Source organism: Rhinopithecus roxellana, chromosome 15, assembly GCF_007565055.1.
Source record: "Rhinopithecus roxellana isolate Shanxi Qingling chromosome 15, ASM756505v1, whole genome shotgun sequence".
Taxonomy (NCBI): Eukaryota; Metazoa; Chordata; class Mammalia; order Primates; family Cercopithecidae; genus Rhinopithecus; species Rhinopithecus roxellana.
This window is the reverse complement of record NC_044563.1, coordinates 46305644-46326062: the sequence shown is the minus strand read 5'-3', so window position 1 is coordinate 46326062 and position 20419 is coordinate 46305644. Positions and strand designations below refer to the sequence as shown.

At 37.4% G+C, this 20419-nt stretch overlaps 1 protein-coding gene and 1 non-coding gene across 3 annotated transcripts in view; one reads left to right on the top strand and one right to left on the bottom strand.

Moving 5' to 3' along the window:
* The window catches only part of DLG2 (discs large MAGUK scaffold protein 2), a 2272173-nt gene that overhangs the window by 2137364 nt on the left and 114390 nt on the right, over positions 1-20419 (bottom strand). The window lies entirely within an intron of this gene.
* LOC115893832 lies at positions 5368-5474 on the top strand. The gene has a single exon (XR_004053865.1). It is a non-coding gene; the product is annotated as a U6 spliceosomal RNA (small nuclear RNA).

The window sequence follows — 20419 nt, the reverse complement described above, 5'->3', positions numbered from 1 at the left end:
CCATTGGTTTATATCTCTGTTTTGGTACCAGTACCATACTGTTTTGGTTATTGTACCCTCGTAGTATAGTTTGAAGTCAGGTAGCATGATGCTTCCAGCTTTGTTCTTTTAACTTAGGATTGTCTTGGTACTGTGGGCTCTTTTTTGGTTCCATATGAACTTTAAGGTAGGTTTTTCCAATTCTGTGAAGAAAGTCATTGGTAGCTTGATGTGGATGGCATTGAATCTATATTACCTTGAGCAGTATGGCCATATTCAGGATTTTGATTCTTCCTATCCATGAGCATGGAATGTTCTTCGATTTGTTTGTGTCCTCTTTTATTTTGTTGAGCAGTGGTTCGTAGTTCTCCTTGAAGAGGTCCCTCACATCTTACTTTTTGTAAGTTGGATTCCTAGGTATTTTATTCTCTTTGAAGCAATTGTGAATGGAAGTTCACTCATGATTTGGCTCTGTATTTGTCTGTTATTGAGGTATAGCAATGCTTGTGATTTTTGCACATTGATTTTGTATTCAGAGACTGCTGAATTTGCTTCTTAGCTTAAGGAGATTTTGGACTGAGACGATGGGGTTTTCTAAATATACAATCACGTCATCTGCAAAGAGGGGCAATGTAGCTTCCTTTTTTCCTAACTGAATATCCTTTATTTCTTTCTCCTGCCTGATTGCTCTGGCCAGAACTTCCAAAACTGTGTTGAATAGGAGTGGTGAGAGAGGGCATCCCTGTCTTGTGCCAGTTTTCAAAGGGAATGCTTCCAGTTTTTGCCCATTCAGTATGATATTGGCTGTGGGTTCGTCATTAATAGCTCTTATCATTTTCAGATATGTCCAATTAATACCTAGTTTATTGAGAGTTTTTAGCATGAAAGGCTGTCGAATTTTTTGAAGGCCTTTTCTGCATCTATTGAGAAAATCATGTGGTTTTTGTCTTTGGTTCTGTTTATATGATGGATTACGTTTATGGATTTGCATATGTTGAACCAGCCTTGAATCGCAGGGATGAAGTCGACTTCTTTGTGGTGGATAAGCTTTTTGATGTGCTGCTGGATTCGGTTTGTCAGTATTTTATTGAGGATTTTTGCTTCAATGTTCTTCAGGGATACTGGTCTAAAATTCTCTTTCTTTGTTGTGTCTCTGCCAGGTTTTGTTTGGTATCAGGATGATGGTGACCTCATAAAATGAGTTAGGGCGGATTTCCTCCTTTTCTATTGATCAGAATAGTTTCAGAAGGAATGGTACCAGCTCCTCCTTGAACCTCTGGTAGAATTCAGCTGTGAATCGATCTGGTCCTGGACTTTTTTTTGGTTGGTAGGCTATTAATTATTGCTTCAATTTCAGAATCTGTTATTGGTTTATTCAGGGATTCAACTTCTTCCTGGTTTAGTCTTGGGAGGGTGTACTTGTCCAGGAATTTATCCATGTCTTCTAGATTTTCTGGCTTATTTGCATAGAGGTGTTTATAGTATTCTCGGATAGTAGTTTGTATTTCTGTGGGATCAGTGATGATATCCCCTTTATCATTTTTCATTGTGTCTATTTGATTCTTCTCTTTTTCCTTCTTTATTAGTCTTTCTAGCGGTCTAATCAATTTTGTAGATCTTTTCAAAAAACCAGCACCTGGATTTGCTGATTTTTTGAAGGGTTTTTTGTGTCTCTATCTCCTTCAGTTCTGCTCTGATCTTAGTTATTTCTTGCCTGCTGCTAGCTTTTCAATCTGTTTGCTCTTGCTTCTCTAGTTCTTTTAATTGTGGTGTTAGGGTGTCAATTTTAGATCTTTCCTGCTTTCTCTTGTGGGCATTTAGTGCCAGAAATTTCCCTCTACACACTGCTTTAAATGTGTCCCAGAGATTCTGGTATGTTGTGTCTTTGTTCTCATTACTTTCAAAGACCATCTTTATATCTGCTTTCATTTCATTATGTACCCAGTAGTCATTCAGGAGCAGGTTATTCAGTTTCCATGTACTTGAGCAGTTTTGAGTGAGTTTCTTAATCCCGAGTTCTAAATTGATTGTACTGTGGTCCGAGAGACAGTTTGTTGTGATTTCTGTTTATTTACATTTGCTGAGGAGTGTTTTACTTCCAATTATGTGGTCAATTTTGGAATAATTGCAATGTGGTCCTGACATGAATGTATATTCTCTTGATTTGGGTGGAGAGTTCTGTAGATGTCTCTTAGGTCTGCTTGGTGCAGAGATGAGTTCAAGTCCTGGATATCCTTGCTAACTTTCTGTCTCATTGATCTGTCTAATACTGACAGTGGGGTGTTAAAGTCTCCCAATACTATTGTGTGGCATTCTAAGTCTCTTTGTAGGTCTCTAAGGACTTGCTTTATGTATTTGGGTGCTACTGTATTGGCGCATATATCTTTAGGATAGTTAGCTGTTCTTGTTGAATTGATCTCTTTACCATTATGTAATTGCCTTCTTTGTCTCTTTTGATCTTTGTTGGTTTAAAGTCTGTTTTATCAGAGACTAGGATTGCAACCCCTGCTTTTTTTTGTTTTCCATTTGCTTGGTAGATCTTCCTCCATCCCTTTATTTTGAGCCTATGTATGTCTCTGCATGTGAGATGGATCTCCTGAATACAGCAGACTGATGGGTCTTGACTCTTTATCCAGTTTGCCAGTCCATGTCTTTAATTGGACCATTTAGTCCATTTACATTTAATGTTAATATTGTTATTTGTGAACTTGATCCTGCCATTATGATATTAACTGGTTATTTTGCTCGTTAGTTGATCCAGTTTCTTCGTAGCATCGATGGTCTTTACAATTTGGCACATTTTTGCAGGGGCTGGTACCAGTTGTTCCCATCCATGTTTAGTGTTTCCTTCAGGAGCTCTTGTAAGGCAAGCCTGGTGGCGACAAAATCTCTAAGCATTTGCTTGTCTGTAAAGGATTTTATTTCTCCTTCACTTATGAAGCTTAGTTTGGCTGGATATGACATTCTGGGTTGAAAATTCTTTTAAGAATGTTGAATATTGGCCCCCACTCTCTTTTGGCTTATAGAGTTTCTGCTGAGAGATCTGCTATTAGTCTGATGGGCTTCCTTTTGTGGGTTACCCTACCTCTCTGGTTGCCCTTAACATTTTTTCCTTCATTTCAACTTTGGTGGATCTGACAATTATGTTTCCTGGAGTTGCTCTTCTCAAGGAATATCTTTGTGGCATTCTCTGTATTTTCTGAATTTGAATGTTGGCCTGCCTTGCTAGGTTGGGGAAGTTCTCCTGGATAATATCCTGAAGAGTGTCATGCAACTTTGTTCCATTCTCTCCCCATCACTTTCCAGTACACCAATCAGACGTAGATTTGGTCTTTTCACGTAGTCCCATGGTTCTTGGAGGCTTTGTTTCTTTTTACTCTTTTTTCTCTAAACTTCTCTTCTCACTTCATTTCATTCATTTGATCTTCAATCACTGATACCCTTTCTTCCACTTGATCAAATCGGCTACTGAAGCTTATGCATGCCTCACGTAGTTCTCGTGCCATGGCTTTCAACTCCATCAGGTCATTTGAGGTCTTCTCTATGCTGCTTATTCTAGTTAGCCATTCATGTACTCTTTTTTCAAGGTTTTTACCCTCTTTGCGATGGGTTCAGACATCCTCCTTTGGCTTGGAGAAGTTTGTTATTACCAATCGTGTGAAGCCTACTTCTGTCAACTCGTCAAAGTCATTCTCCACACAGCTTGACAGTGGATCTTTTTAAACACAAGTCAGATCCCTCCTTTGCTCCCTCTGCTGTAGCCACAGTGACAAGTTTGATGTGTCTCCAATATGCCATCTACACCATGTACACTCTTGCCACAAAGCCCTTGCACTTGCTATTCCCTCTGCCTGATTAACCCTACACCTCTCTCAAGTCATTCAGTTCTCTAATCAAATGTCACTTTATTAGAAATGTCTTTCCTTTCTACCTTAGGTATATTCTTTATCCCCCTTCTCTGTTTTATTTTTTATGGTGCTTACCAGCTGACATATTAAGTACTTTATTTTATATCTCTCCTCACTAGGTAGTAAGCTCCATAAGAAAAAGAATTTCATGTATTTTGTTAACTGATGTATCCCTAGTTTCTAGAACAATTGATGGCAAATTATATGCACTCAATAGTTATTAAATGAATATTAAATAAAAACAAACATACCAAAGTGTTAACAGTAGAGGGTAAAAGTATTTGTGTTCTCTGTATTTTCCAAATGTTCTACTTTGAAATTGTATTAACTTTATAAACAGAAAAATAAGCTATTATTCTGAGACAGTAAAATAGCACCTAGCTTAGTATCTGACAGATAGTAGACAAGCAATAAACATTTATTAATTTGCTATCTAATCTATACGAGAAAGGCTAACAATGACCAACATACACATATACTGACTGTGTTGATGTTGAAGCATATAAAAAAGTAATAGTATACTTTATTTCAGTCTTTAATTTCTACTTGCTGCAACTTTCATTGTTTCCTCCTAAATCACAAGGGTGAATATGGGTTTTTATTGTGAAATGCTGTTCAAGAAATACTTACTCCGTATTACTGATTTTGAAGCTCATGATTTCATTTACACAAAAAATTTCACAGTGATTTTTAGGGATTACAGAAATAAATTTCTTTTAATCATAGTTCAAGGAATCCCATGCCCATCGACATCTGAGTCCTGAAAAGAAATAAATCTAACAGAAACCAAAAGCTTTTCTTCAAAAGATGACCCATATGGAAATTAAACTACTGCATGTAAAATAAACCAAAAGCTTAAAATCATACTCTAGAGGCTAATCTCATAAAAGCTATTTCTTATTCTAACATAGATTTCTGGAACCTACAGGAATTCTCAAAAGTGGGGCCTCACTTTAAGAAACAAGTGCCTTACTATACAGTACAAGGCACACTGACTAATCTGAATGCTTGCAGAGGAGAGCAGGCATGGCGGAGGACTGTGGTTTTTCAGAGGAAACACAATCTAAGCACAGGATATGTATAGCCTTTTCATCTGAAAGACAAAGACACATTCTAGCTGTCTCAACATTTTTTAAAGTATTGTCATATAGAAGAACCAATATCTTCCAATGTATCTAAAATGCAAATCTATTATTATTTTTCACTCATTTTATTCAACAAATATTTACTGCACACCTGCCATGAGTCAGGTGCTGTGACAAACGCTGATGATACATAGTGAACAAAAATACTGGGATAGAGGTTAAAAATACATTATTAATCACTGATGAATTAAAATCACAACTGTGATATAAGCTACAAAGAAGTACACAGCACTATGAATGCACATAGCTGGAGAATTTGATCTAATGAGGCAGATCATCGAACGCTTAATTAAAGAAATGATTGTGCTGAGATCTAAAAGACAAAGGTTAGTTTGGTGCTCACTTTAGGAGCACATATACTAAAATTGGAATGATACAGAGAAGATTAGCATGGCCCCTGCACAAGGATGACACACAGATTCATGGAGTGTTCCATATTTTTAATTAAAAAAAAAAAAAAAAAAGGTTAATTTGGTGAAAGCTGAAAGAAAACTAGGAAGAGAGCTACCTAGGATGAAGGAAAGCAAAAGAAAAGCCTCTATAGAAAACAAAGAAAGAAAAACAAAAAGAAAGCCAGTCTGGCTAGAAGTGATTGGTTAAGAAAAGAATCATACAATATGAGGGTGAAGAGGTAGGCAGAAGCCATACCAGAAAGAACTGATAGGCCAGGATAAGAAATATGTCTTAATCCTAAGAACAGTAAGAAGCCAACATATTTGAGTTATTAATTTCAAGAATTCAATGACATCTGTCTTAGAACAGAGATTATAACAATTTAACAACTAAACCCATCTAACAATAAACTGGGTTGCCTCAGACAGCGAGCATCTCATTACTGCAAGTAATCAAGTAGAACCTAAATGATCATCTTTCAAGAATGCAATATAAGGTATTATGCATGCCTTGGAAATTTATCACTGAGGCTTCATCCTTCATTAAGATTAAATATTTCAATTATTTAAACACCAAATAGGGATTTTCCAACACACTGCGAAAACTTGAAGTTTCTTTTTTGTTATTTTTTTGTTTAGAGACAGAGTCTCAGTCTGTTGCCCAGGCTGAAGTGCAGTGGTAGGATTATAGCTCACTGCAGCCTCAAACTCTGGGGCTCAAGCAATCCTCCAGCCTCAGCCTCCCAAATAGCTAGGACTACAGGCATTAGGACTACAGGCATGCGCCACCAAGCCTGGCTAATTTATTGGTTTTTGCAGAGATGGGGTCTTACTATGTTGCCCAAGCTGGTAAACATTTGAAGCTGCAAAATGAAGTATTAATTGCTCATACCAATGTGCAAAATAAAAATATTTGACTGCAGTTTCATGGTGTTTCTCAGGAAGGATCATAATATTATATAATAGGAGACCCATTTTCAGTGTGGATCTCAGTGAGGGAGTGGCTCTTTTCCCCTGTTCATTGCCAAAGAACAGGTACAGCAATAAGCACAGGAGAAAGAAAGATTTCTGTGGAACTAGCAGGAAGGGATTTGAAAAATAGCAATAACAAAGAACTCCAACCTGGGGTAAAGCAAAGATTATTTTCTTGGTCATGCTAGTAAGGGGTTCTCATCATTCCTTTAGCAAAGAAGTAGACAGAACACAATGGATAAGTACTTAGTTGAAGTGACTATGCATGCTGAAGTTAACTGTAGAGTGGAATGCATACAGTTTTTATTCAAAAACAAGGGTTGAGATATTTAAAAACTAATATTTGACTGTCTTCATCAAATACTGAATTAAGTGCCTTTGGATACTGTATCTCTAAATATTATACAGTGACCTTTCTCTATAAATAATATAACTGTATCTATAGATAACATATCTTGAGTTAAACAGTGCCTACTTTACTATCACTGTCAAAAATGGATAAAATCATCATTTAATAAATCACTCTCCTAGCCAGGTCTATTCTTGCTCAGTGTGATACATGTCATACTAATACCAACTTCTTTAGTAACAACTTTTTAATAGAAAGTCAAAAAATAACAGATGTTGGTGAGGTTGCAGAAAAAAGGGAATGCTTATACACTATTGGTGGGAATGTATATTAGTTTAGCTCCTTGGAAAGCAGTGTGGATATAGGTTAGCCCCTTGGAAAGCAGTGTGGATATTTCTCAAAGAATTGAAAATGAAACTATCATTTGACCCAGCAATCCCATTACTGGGTATATACCAAAAGGAAAATAAGCTGTTCTACCAAAAAACCTCTTGCACTCATTTTATTTACTGCAGCACTATTCACAACAGCAAAAACATGGAATCAACCCAGGTGCCCATCAACAGTAAACTGGACAAAGTAAATGTGGTACGTATACCCCATGGAATACCACACAGACATAAAAAAGAACAAAATCATGACCTTTGCACCAACATGGATGCAGCTAGAGCCCATTATTCTAAGTGAATTAACACAGAAAGAGAAAACAAAATATAGCATATTCTCACTTATAAGTAGGAGCTAAACATTGAGCACACATGGCCAAAAAGATGGGAAAAAAATAAACACTGGGGATTCCAGAAAGGGAAAGGGAGGGAAGGGAGAAAGGGTTGAAAAACTACCTATTGGGCAATACGTTCAATTGGCAATGGGAATATTAGAAGCCCAAACCTCAACATCATACAATATACCCATATAACAAACCTGCACATGTACCCTCTGAATCTAAAGAAATTTAAAAAATTAAAAATAGAGTTTTTAATATGAACCAAAGGAAAAAAGGTAAACACTATGGATTTTAAAAATCAAGCCAAATTTTGTACTTCAAGAGACAAATTTGGGATGTCAATACTGAGCAAACCAATAATATTTCACATGAACTTATCAGCTGAAACCTTAGAGTTAATTAGCTCTATGAGTTTTGGGATTCTTTCTAAGTAATGGTAGTATCTTCAATGAGCACTTATCTTTCACTAGTATGTCTTCTTGCCTCCCCATTTAATCACTAGCAAGGTACAAACTTCTACTTTCTAATAGCTCCTTCCATGTCTTAATCTCCATTTTTATCTACTCCACCTTTCTTCAGGCTCATAACATTCACTTATCCCACCTGACTGGTCTTGCTGTCATGCTGTTAGAAGTATCTTTTTGTTATTCAAAAAAATAACAACATTTGATATGTCTTATATTTAACTTATTGATATTTCTAACAGCTGTTCTTCATTATCCAACAATCTCCCAAATCCCCCAAATCTTATTAGTTATCAAGTCCTATTAATTACCTTTCTAAATATCTTTCAAGGTCATCTCCTGTTTCCCATCCTCATTGTTTCCTCTTTAGTTGAAGTATTCATTAGTTTTCTTTTGAACAATTTAGTTTTCTTTTGAACACCTTCTGGGTGTTTTTCCAACTACTAGTTTCTTCTCTCTTGTAATACCTTCAGACCCTTGCAGAGTAATTTTGTAAAACTCAGATTTGTTCATGTCCTTCTTGTTCTTATATAATTTATAATAATTATAGGTATCATTTCCTGTGTGTGTGTTTGTTAGGCACTGTGCCAGATGCCTTATAAACACTGTCTTTAATCCTCACATCAACTTTGTAAGATAGGTACTAGTACCCCTGTTAACAAATGTAGAAATGTAAGGCTCCTGGGAGTTAAATATTTTTCCCAAGTTTTTACAGCTCATTGGTGGATGTGAAACAGAGCCCAGATACACCTAGGTTTAAAGAGTCAGGGAATATGTCAACTGGCAATATCTGTGAATGAAATCACATAGGGGAAATTTTTGAATATGCTTTTATTATTTTGTCTTACTTTTCAATATAATTCAACTTTCATATTTTGACATCTTCTCTAACTTTCCTGGTGGAAAGTGCTATCATCTCTGGGTATAGGTACTTTACAGATTCTTAGAGCACTTTTTGGAATAGTGAATACTAAACAGTTATCATTCCTCATGTATTTTTACAGCTTGTTTTCTCTATGCATTAGCTGTTTTGTTTTTAAACAGAGTTGTTAAACAGATTTTAAATATTTAAAAATGTTGCTTACCTTTGTTTTCACATGCTCTTGGTTTCAGTGTATCTGAGTTTCAGGAAGGAGTCACTCCCCCTATGTACTGGGCAGAGGTTTCATATTGAGCTCTCTGGAAATATATATTTTTGTTGTACACCAATCATCTTCTTGAATTATTTGGTTGGAGGAAAACAATTCAAGAAAATATACTTTTGTTGTACATCTATCACATTCTTGAATTACTTGGTTGGAGGATTTCTGGGAGCTAAGATAAAAATTGAGAGTTGGGAACTATAGAATCATCTATATTTGTGAGTGATAAGGTGGATTGTCAAGACAATATTGAAAATAATTTGGTGGATGGTATGACTGTAGTCAGATAACTGGAGTTGGTAGAAAATACAATTTGATTGTTGGCATATGAAAGACAAAAGGAGAAGTCAGAGTCACGTTTAACCAACTAATTTTGACCTAGTCCATTCAGTAAGAGAATTGTTCAGTGTGAGCCTAGATTATTCTAATTTTGAAACAATATCTTGTGTATAAGACAGAGTAAATTAATGGAATATGAGCTCTCTTATGGGGGCAGATACTGTGAGTAGTGGACCTAAATATTTTATGATGGCAAGAATGTGGGTAGGTGTGAGTAATATGTGTTTAAACTTGGACATTTGTGTCAAACAGACCTGATTGAATCTCTGTTCCACAACTTACTAGCTGTGTAAATTTCAGAAATTCCTAAATCATCACTTTCCTTTTTGTAAACATCTTAAAGACTTTATTTCTTCATCTGAAAATTGAGGATATTAATAGTGTCTATCTTAGTGCTTAATTCATAATACCTTGAATCTAGCAAGTCCTCAAAATAATATGGGTTACTATCATTATTATTGATTTTCAGATCAGTCTTTCATGTGTTCATTCTCAATGACATAGACAGAAACAACAGGGTAATATTAGAACTGACTAGAAGTGGCATACAGGAGTGGTAAGGTTTCTTATGAGTGATAATAATGTAAGAAGAGTATCTGAAGGAAAAAAGGAACATGGAACATTTTAATTTGTTGCTTCTGTTTTATAACGCTGGTTTTGTTTCTGTGCTATAATAACATAGCTATCCTATTTGCTAGGCTCTCATTCAGATAGTAGAAATTTGTGAGGTTTTTTGAATCTTCTATCCACAAATGGTTATGAGAATATAGGATTTGAAGATCTGGTTTGTGATGAGTAAAAGCATAATACTAAATCCTTATCATAGTCCAGATATAGTTCAAGTCTAACAGAATATGACAAGAAAGAAATAGAACTAGTTCTCCTTGATTACAAAGTAAGGTTATGTAATTTGTTTCCAAATAGCACTAAAAATTCTGTAATTTGCAGAGTAAAATCCCAATAATTGCCCTGATTACATTCTATTTTCCATTTACTTTTCCTAATCAAATACATTGACTCTCTCTGCTAAATTTTAATTATCATATCAAGTCACTTCTCAGACCACAGTGGAATACAACTAGAAATCAATTCTAAGAGGAACTCTCAAAAATGCACAAAGACATGAAAACTCAACAATCTTCTCCTGAATAATCTTTGGGTCAAGGACAAAATTAAGAGGTAAATTTAAAAACTTTTGGAAATGAATAAAAAGAGACACAATGTACCAAAACCTCTGGGATATAAGAAGGACTAAGGATATAAGACTAACAAGGAAGTTTTTAGCAATAAATTTCTACATCAAAAGGACAGAAAGATCACAAATTAACAACCTAACATTGCACCTCAAGGAACTAGAAGAGCAATATAGAACCAAAACCGCAATTAGCAGAATTAAAAAATTCAAAGATCAGAGCAGAATCAAATGAAATTGAGAACAAAAAAAAAAAGAATCAACCAAATGAAAAGTTTGTTTTCTGTAAATATAAACAAAATTGACAGAACACTAGCTAGATTGACCAAGTAAAGAAGAGAGACAATTCAATCAGAAATTTTAAAAAGGAGACATTATAACTGAAGCCACAGACATACAATTGATAATCAGAAACTACTGTGAACATCTCTACATTGACAAACTAGAAATGCTAGAGGAAATGAATAAATTCCTGAACACATAGAACCTTCCAAGATTGAACCCTGAAAATATAGAAACCCTAAACAGACCAAAATGAGTAGTGAGATTGAATCAGTAATAAAAACTTTCCCAATAAAGGAAAGCCCAGGACGGGAGGGATTCACAGCTGAAATCTACCAAAAGTACAAAAAAGAAACAGTATCAGTCCTACTGAAACTGTTCCAAAAAATTGAGGGAAGGAAATCCTCCCTAACTCATCCTATGAAACCAGTATCACCCTGATATGAAAGGCAGGCAAAGACATAACAAAAAAAAAAAGAAAAACTACAGACCAGTATCCCTGATGAAAATAGATATAAAAACCCTCAAAAAATATGAGAAAACCAAATCCAACAGCACATCAAAAACATAATACACCATGATCAAATGGGGTTTATTCCAGAGATGCAAGAGTATTTCAATATATGCAAATCAATAAATGTGACTCACCATATAAAGAGAATTAAAAACAAAAATGATATGATCATCTCAATAGATGCAAAAAAGGCATTCAATAAAATTTAATATCCTATCATGATTTAAAAAAATAAAAACCCTCCCCAAGACAGGCATAGAAGGAACATACCTCAAAATAATAAAAGCCATATATGACGAACCTATAGCCAACATCATACTGAATGTGGAAAATTTCAAGGCATTCCCCCTAAAACTAAAACAAGACAATGATTTCTACTTTCACCACTCCTGTTCAACATAATACTAGAAGTCCTAGCCAGTGCAATCAGGAAGTAGAAAGAAATAAACGGCATCCAAATTGAAAAAGAGGAACTCAGATGATCTCTTCTTGGTAATGATATGATCATACACATAGAAAACCCCCAAATTTTGGGAAACAAATTCAGTAAATATTCAGGATACAAAATGTATAAAAATCAGTAGCATTTCTTTTTTTCTTTTTTTTTTTAAGAGAAAAAAAAAAAAGGTCTTACTCTGTCACCCAGGCTGAAGTGCAATGGTACAATCATAGTTCACTCACTGCAGTCCTGAACTCTGGGACTCAAGTGATCCTCCCAAGTAGCTGGGACTACAGGCACATGCCACCATACCTGGTGATATGGCTTGGCTGTGTCCCCACCCAAATCTCATCATGAATTCCCACGTGTTGTGGGATGGACCCAGTGGGAGATAATTGAATCATGGAGGTAGGTCTTTCCCATGCTGTTCTCATGATAGTGAGTAAGTCTCACAAGAGCTGATGGTTATTATATGGGAGAGTTTCCCTGCACAAGTCTTTTCCCTTTGCCTGTCACTATCCACATAAGATGTGACTTGCTCCTCCTTGCCTTACACCATGATTGCAAGGCTTCCCCAGTCACATGGAACGGTAAGTCCAAATAAATCTCTTTCTTTTGTAAATTACCCAGTCTCAGGTATGTCTTTATCAGCAGCATGAAAACAGATTGATACAGTAAATTGATACCAGCAGAGTGGGGCAATGCTGAAAAGATACCTGAAAATGTGGAAGTGACTTTGGAACTTGGTAACATGCAAACCTGGAACAGTTTGGAGGCTCAAAGAATACAGGAAAATGTGGGAAAGTTTGGAACTTCCTAGAGACTTCTTGAATGGCTTTGACCAAAACCCTGATAGTGATATGGACAATAAGGTTCTGGCTGAGGTGGTCTCAGATGGATATGAGGAACTTGTTGGGAACTGGAGCAAAGGTGACTATTGTTGTGTTTTAGCAAAGAGACTGGCAGTATTTGGTCCCTGCACTAGAGATTTGTGGAACTTTCAACTTAAGAGAGATGAATGATTTAGGATATCTGGCAGAAGAAATATCTAAGCAGCAAAGCATTCAAGAGGTGACTTGGGTACTGTTAAAGGCATTCAATTTCATAAGGGAAGCAGAGCACAAAAGTTTGGAAAATTTGCAGCCTGACAATGTGATAGAAAAGAAAAACCTATTTTCTGAGGATAAATTCAAGCTGGCTGCAGAAATTTGCATAAGCAACAAGGAGCCAAATGTTAATCCCCAAGACAATGGGGAAAATGTCTCCAAGGCATGTCAGAGATCTTCACAACAGCCTCTTCCATCACAGGTCTGGAGACCTAGGAGGAAAATGGTTTGGTGGGCCAGGCCCAGGGTCCCTCTGCTGTTTACAGTCTAGGCACTTGGTCCCTGTGTCCCAGCTGCTCCAGCCATGACTAAAATGGGCCAAGGTACAGCTCAGGCTATTGCTTCAGAGGGTAGAAGCCCAAAGCCTTGGCAGCTTCCACATGGTGCTGAGCCTGTGGGTGCACAGAAGTCAAGAATTTAGGTTTTGGAACCTCCTCCTAGATTTCAGGAGACATATGGAAACACCTGGATACCCAGACAGAAGTTTCCTGCAGGGGCAGGGCCCTCATGGAGAACCTCCAATGCAGAAGGGAAATGTGAGGTTGGAGTCCCCACACAGAGTCCCTACTAGGGCACTGCCTAGTGGAGCTGTTAGAAGAGGACCACCATCCTCCAGACCCCAGAATGGTAGATCCACCGACACCTTGCACCATGCACCTGGAAAAGCTGTAGGCAATGCCACCTGTGAAAATAGCCAGAATGGAGGGTGTACCCTGCAAAACCACATGGGCCAAGCTGCCCAGGACCATAGGAACCACCTTCTTGCATCAGAATGACCTGGATGTGAGACATGGAGTCAAAGGGGATCATTTTGGAGCTTTAAGATTTGACTGCCACACTGGATTTCGGACTTGCATGGGACCTGTAGCCTCTTTGTTTTGGGCAATGTCTCCTATTTGGAATGGCTGTACTTACCCAATACCTGTACCCCTGTTGTATCTAAGAAGTAACTAGCTTGCTTTGATTGTACAGACTCATAGGCAGAAGTGACTTGCCTTATCTTAGATGAGACTTTGGACTGTGGACTTTTGTTAATGCTGAAATGAGTTAAGACTTTAACTGTTGGGAACTGTTGGGAAGACATGATTGGTTTTGAATCATTGGTTTTGAAATGTGAGAACATAAGATTTGGGAGGGGTCATGGGTGGAATAATATGGTTTGGCTCATCCGATTCTCATCTTGAATTCCCACGTGTTATGGGAGGGGCCTGGTGGGAGGTAACTTAATCATGGGGTCAGGTCTTTCTGTGCTGTAGTCTCATGAGACCTGATGGTTATTATAAGGGGGAGTTTTCCAGCACAAGCTCTCTTCTCTTGTCTACTACCATGTGAAATGTGCCTTTCACCTTCCACCATGATTGTGAGGCCTCCCCAGCCATGTGGAACTGTAAGTCCAATAAATCCCTTTCGTTTGTAAATTGTCCAGTCTCAAGTGTGTCTTATCAGCAGCATGAAAATGGATTAATACACCTGGCTAATTTTTTTATATATATATATTTGGTGGGGATGGGAGTCTCTTTACACTGCCCAGCCTTGTCTTGAACTTCTGGCCCAGGCAAACATCCCATCTCAGCCTCCCAAAGTGCTGGGATTATAGGCATGAGCCACTCCACCCAGCCAGTAGCATTTCTATACACTGATAATGATCAAACTGAGAATAAAATCAAGGACTCAATCCCATTTACAATAGTTACAAAAAATAATGAAATACCTAGGAATACCTTTAAATAGGTAAAAGATCTCTATAATGAGAACTATAAAACATTGATGAAAGAAATTAAAGAGAACACCACAAAATGGAAAAATACTCCATGCTCATGGATTGGAAGAATCAATATTGTTAAAATGACCTTACTACCCAAAACAATCTACGAGGTTCAATGCAATTCCTATCGAAATACCAATGGCATTCTTCACAGAAATAGAAAAAATTCCTAAAATGTATATGTAACCACACACACCACACACATACACACCAAGAATAACCAACACTATCCTTAGTAAAAAGAACAAAACTAAAGGAATCACATTACTTGACTTCAAGGTATACCACAGAGCTATAGTAACTAAAACAGCATGGTATTGGCATTTAAAAAACACAACAATGGAACAGAACAGAGAACCTAGAAAGAAATCAACACACCTACAGTGAACTCATTTTTGACAAAGGTGCCAAGAATATGTACTGGGGAAAGGATAGTCTTCTCAATAAAGGGTGCTGGGAAAACTGGATATTCATGTGCAGAAGAATGAAATTAGACCCCTACCTCTTGCCATATACAAAAATCAAATCAAAATGGATTAAAGACTTATACTAAGACTTCAAACTATAAAATGACTAAAAGAAAACATCAGGGAAACTCTCCAGGACATTTCGCTGGGCAAAGATTTCTTGAGTAGTACCCTATAAGGACAGGAAACCAAAGCAAACGGACAGATGGAATCACATCAAGTTAAAAAGTTTCTGCACAGCAAAGAAAATAATCAACAAAGTGAAGAGACAACCAACATAATGGAAGAAAATATCTGCAAACTATCTGATATGGTCTGGCTCTGTGTCTCCACCCAAATCTTATCTTGAGTTGTAATCCTAATTGTAATCGCCACATGTTGGGTGAGGGACCTTGTGGGAGGTGATTAAATCATTGGAATGATTCTCCCATGCTGTTCTCATGATAGTGAGTGAGTTCTCAAAAGATCTGATGGCTTTGTGAGGGGCTTTTCCCCCACTTTGCTCTGCACTTCTCTCATTCTTCTCTCTCCTGCCACCATGTGAAGAAGGATGTGTTTGCTTCCCCTTCTGCCATGATTGTAAGTTTCCTGAGGCCTCCCCAGCCATGTGGAACTGTGAGTCAACTAAACCTCTTTCCTTTATAAATCACCCAGTCCCAGGCAGTTCTTTACAGCAGTGTAAGAATGGACTAATTGGTACCACAGAGAGTAGGGTACTGCTACAAAGATATCTGAAAATGTGGAAGCAACTTTGGAACTGGCTAACAGACAGAGGTTGGAACAGTTTGGAGGGCTCAGAAGAAGACAAAAAAAAAATGTGGGAAAGTTTAGAACTTCCTAGAGACTTATTGAATGACTTTGACAAAAATGCTCATGGACATGCTTGCTATATGGACAATGAAGTTCAGGCTGAGGTGGACTCAGATGAAGATGAGGAACTTTATGGGAACAGAGAAAAGGTGATTCTTGCTATGCTTTAGCAAAAAGACTGATGGCATTTTGCCCTGCCCTAGAGATCTGTGGAACTTTAAACTTGAGGGGAATAATTTAGGGTATCTGGCAGAAGAAATTTCTAAGTGGCAAATCATCAAAAAGGAAGCAGAACATAAAAGTGCAGAGAATTTGCAGCCCGACATGACAGACAGAAAAAAAAAGAAATCTAGGGAGAAATTCAAGCCAGGTACAGAAATTTGCATAAGTAACAAGGAGCCAAATGTCAGTTACTAAGACATACTAAGATAATGGGGAAAATGTTTCCAGGACATGTCAGAGAACTTCACAGCAGTCCTTGCCATCACAGATGCCAAGGCCTAGGTGGGAAAAATTGTTTCCTGGGTTGGGTCCAGGGCCCCCCTGCTGTATACAGTCTCAGGACTGTGTCCCAGTCACTCCAGCCATGGCTAAAAAGAGCGATGGTACAGCTCAGGATGTTGCTTCAGAGGGTGGAAGACCCAGGCCTTGGCAGCTTCCACACAGTGTTGGTTCTATGGGTGCACAGAAGACAAAAACTGAGGTTTGGGAACCTCTCTCTTGGTTTCAGAGGATATATGGAAATGCTTGGATGTCCAGGTAGAAGTCTGCTGCCAGGGCACTGCCTAGTGGAGCTGTGAGAAGAGGGCCACCATCCTCCAGACCCCAGAATGGTAGATCCACCAACAGCTTGCACCCTGCACCTGGAAAAGCCACAGACACTCAATGTCAGCCATGAAAGCAGCTAGGGCAGGAGGTTGTACCCTGCAAAGCCACAGGGGTGGAGTTTCCCAAGTCCATGGGAGCCCTGTTTGAATCAGAATGAACTGAATGTAAGACATGGAGTCAAAGGAGATCATTGTGGAACTTTAAGGTTCAATGACTGCTTTATTGGATTTCAGACTCCCATGGGGTCTGTAGCCCTTTGTTTTGGCCAATTTTCCTATTTGGAATGGGTATATTTACCCAATGCCTGTACCCTCATTGAATCTAGGAAGTAACTAACTTGCTTTTGATTTTACAGACTCATAGGCAGAAGGGACTTGCCTTATCTCAGAAGAGACTTGGAACTTGAACTTTTGGGTTAATGCCAGAATGACTTAAGACATTGGGTGACTGTTGGAAAAGCAAGATTGTGCTTTAAAGTGTGAGGTCATGAGATTTAGGAGGAGCAGGGGCAGAATGATATGGTCTGGCTTTGTGTCCCCCCAAATCTCATCTTGAATTGCAATCCCAATTGCAATACCCATGTGTTGGGGAAGGGAACTTGTGGGAGGTGATTGAATCATGGGGGAAGTTCTCCTGTGCTGTTTTCATAACAGTGAATGAGTTCTCACAAGATCTGCTGGTTTTATGAGAGGTTTTTTCCCACTTCACTTTGTACTTCTCTCATTCTCTCTCCCACTGCCACATGAAGAAGGAAGTGTTTGTTTCCCCTTCCACTGTGATTATAAGTTTCCTGAGGCCTCCCCAGCCATGTGGAACTGTGAGTCAATATAAATCTCTTTCCTTTATAAATCACCCAGTCTCAGGTATTTCTTCATACCAGTGTGAAAACAGACTAATACACTATCCATCTGACAAGGGATTAATAACCAGAATATATAAGGAGCTCCAACAACTCTATAGGAAAAGACTTAATAATCCAATTTAAAAATGGGAAAAAGATCTAAATAGACATGTCTCAAAAGAAGACATACAAATAAGCAAACTAGTATATGAAAAGATACTCAACATCACTGAACATCAGAGAAATGAAAATCAAACTACAATGAGTTATCATCTCCCCTGTTAAGATGGCTTTTATCCAAAAGCCAGGCAATAACAAATGCTGATGAGGATGTAGAGAAAAGGGAACCATTACACACTGTTGGTGAGAATGTAAATTAGTACAATCACCATGGAGAACAGTTTGGAGATTCCTCAAGAAACTGGAAATAGAACTACCATATGATCCAGACATCCCACTGCTGGGTATATACCCCAAAGAAAGGAAATCAGTATTTTGAAGAGATATCTGCACTCCCATGTTTACTGCAGCACTATTTACAATAGCCAAAATTTGGAAGCAACCTAAGTGTCCATCAACAGATGAATGAATAAAGAAAATGTGGTACATATACACAATGGAGTACTATTCAGCCCTAAAAAAAAGAATGAGATCATGTAATTTGCAACAATATGGATGGAGCTGGAGGTCCTTATATAAAGTTAAATAAGCCAGGCACTGAAAGACCACTTTGCATGTTCTCATTTATTTTTGGCAGCTAACTGGACTCATGGAGATAGACAGCAGAACAATGGTTACCAGAAGCTGGGAAAGGTAGTGAAGTGTTGGGAGGGATGAAAGTGGGGATGATTAATGGGTACAAAAATATAGTTAGAAAGAGTGAATAAGATCTAGTATTTGGTAGCACAGCAGGGTGACTACAGGCAACAATAATTTATTGTACATTTAAAAATAACTAAAAGAGTATAATTGGATTATTTGTCACACAAAGAAGGGATAATTGCTTGAGGTGATGAATACTCAATTTGCCCTAAGGAAATAATTTCACATTGTATGCCTGTACCAAAATATCTCACATATGCCATAAACATATGTCTATTATGTACCCACAAAAATTAAAAATAAATATAGATAAAAACAAAAAATGTCTAAAGTAAAACATTTTAAACAGTATATTGAGTTAAGGAGCTATGCTTAAAAAGAGTACTTTTCTACTTTTATTTTATTTTTATTTTATTTCATATTTTTGAGACAGGATCTCGCTTTGTTGACCAGGGTGGAGTACAGTGGCACAATCTCAGCTCACTGCAGCCTCCACTTCCTAGGCTCGAGCAATTCTCTTATCTCAGCTTCCCGAGTAGCTGAGACTATAGGCTCGCACTGCCACATTTGATGAATTTTGTTTACTTTTTGTAGAGACAAGTTTTCACTATGTTGCCCAGGTGGGTCTCAAGTTTCTGAACTCAAGCTGTCCTCCAACCTGAGCCTTCCAAACTGCTGGAATTAGAGGTATAAGCCACTGTACCACACTGCTACTCTAATTTTATTTATACAAAGTTCAAGAACAGGCAAACTCAATCTCTGCTTATTAAAAACAAAAATGATTGCTCCAGGGTGGAGACAAGATTGACAGAAAGAGTATGACAGAAACTTCTGGTAAGGTGGAAATGTTCCATGTCTGTGAATCTCATTGGGAATACTGGTATACATTTGACAAATGTATATACCTGTATACCTTCCTTCCTTCCTGTAAGTTCTTTCCTATTAAGAAAAAAATACATAAAATTATAACATTTGTCAAAACTCATTGATTAATACCCTTAACATTCATTTACACTATATAAATTATACCTAAAAAATAGTTAATGTAATTTACCACATTAACAGAATAAAATTTAAAATCCTTTGATTATCTCAGTAGATGCAGAGGAAGCATTTGAAAAAGTACAATACAATTTTTTTAGTAAGAAAATATTTGCAACCTAGGAGTAGAAAAGAACTTCCTGAATGTAATCAATGACATATACAAAGAACTTTTAAAAATTGTATTTAATATCAAAGTGTTAAAACCTTTCCCACTGAGGTCAGGAATGAAACCAAGGTTTTCATTATCACTATCCCTATCTGTTCAATATTTACCATATATCCTAGCTAGTGTCGTAAAGCATGAAAAAGAAAAATAAAGAATATAAAGATTTTTAAAGGAATATATAAAATACTTATTAGAACAGAATATCCTGACAAGTTTATCTTCCAAATATGTACAGACTCCTGCCTGAGAGATTGCTACTATGAAACAGGATGGAGTAACAGATACAAAATTTACTATCTAAACTGAAACAAGTAAAAATATGAGCAAAATATATAAAATAATAACTTTCAAGGCATTGGAAAAAAGCACAAAGAACAGTAATGCTTGAGATGTGGTAAACAAATGAAGTAAGCCCTATGATTCTCACAGATTACTGCCAGGAGAATATTTTCAGGCCAGAGCACAGAAATAGAGAGAACTCAGTTTATGCATGTAGTCTCTCTAAGGAAATGAAGCTGGGAATCTGCAGAGATCAAGGCAGTGAGAATTTAAAGGGCAGAAACTAGACAAGAGAGATGTCAGAGAGTACCAGAAATCTACAGAGGATCCCCCTTTAGTCTTTGGCAGAGCAGTTATCAGTGCATGAACAAGAGGAAACCATCTGAAGCTGTGGAAAGAATCACCCAAAAGGATTAGAGAAAACAGTACTTGAGGGTGACACAGATC